This window comes from Cynara cardunculus (genome assembly GCF_001531365.2).
Source record: "Cynara cardunculus var. scolymus isolate 2C chromosome LG 1, CcrdV1, whole genome shotgun sequence".
Classification (NCBI taxonomy): Eukaryota; Viridiplantae; Streptophyta; class Magnoliopsida; order Asterales; family Asteraceae; genus Cynara; species Cynara cardunculus.
Genome location: NC_037528.1, coordinates 12,959,577 through 12,959,848, shown reverse-complemented (window position 1 = coordinate 12,959,848; position 272 = coordinate 12,959,577).

Sequence of the window (272 nt, the reverse complement as noted above, 5' to 3'; positions counted from 1 at the left end):
GGGGGGGGCGAGGGGGTTACCTAACTTTAATGCCTATTAGTTTTGACCTCTTGTAAGTAAATTCCCCAAAGTCAAGATTCTTACAGACAACAGTAAGGAGCGTGGAGGCCACACAAAATCAGAGCCGTTGGATGCAGGTAAATGCATCATCTTTAACGGTAGATTGGTGGTGTGTTTATGTAACGCAAGTAAGGTTTGTCTTGAGATTTGATATCTTCTGCGAATATTTTATGATTTTTTTAAAATAAAATAATTAAAGTCAGAATATGTTA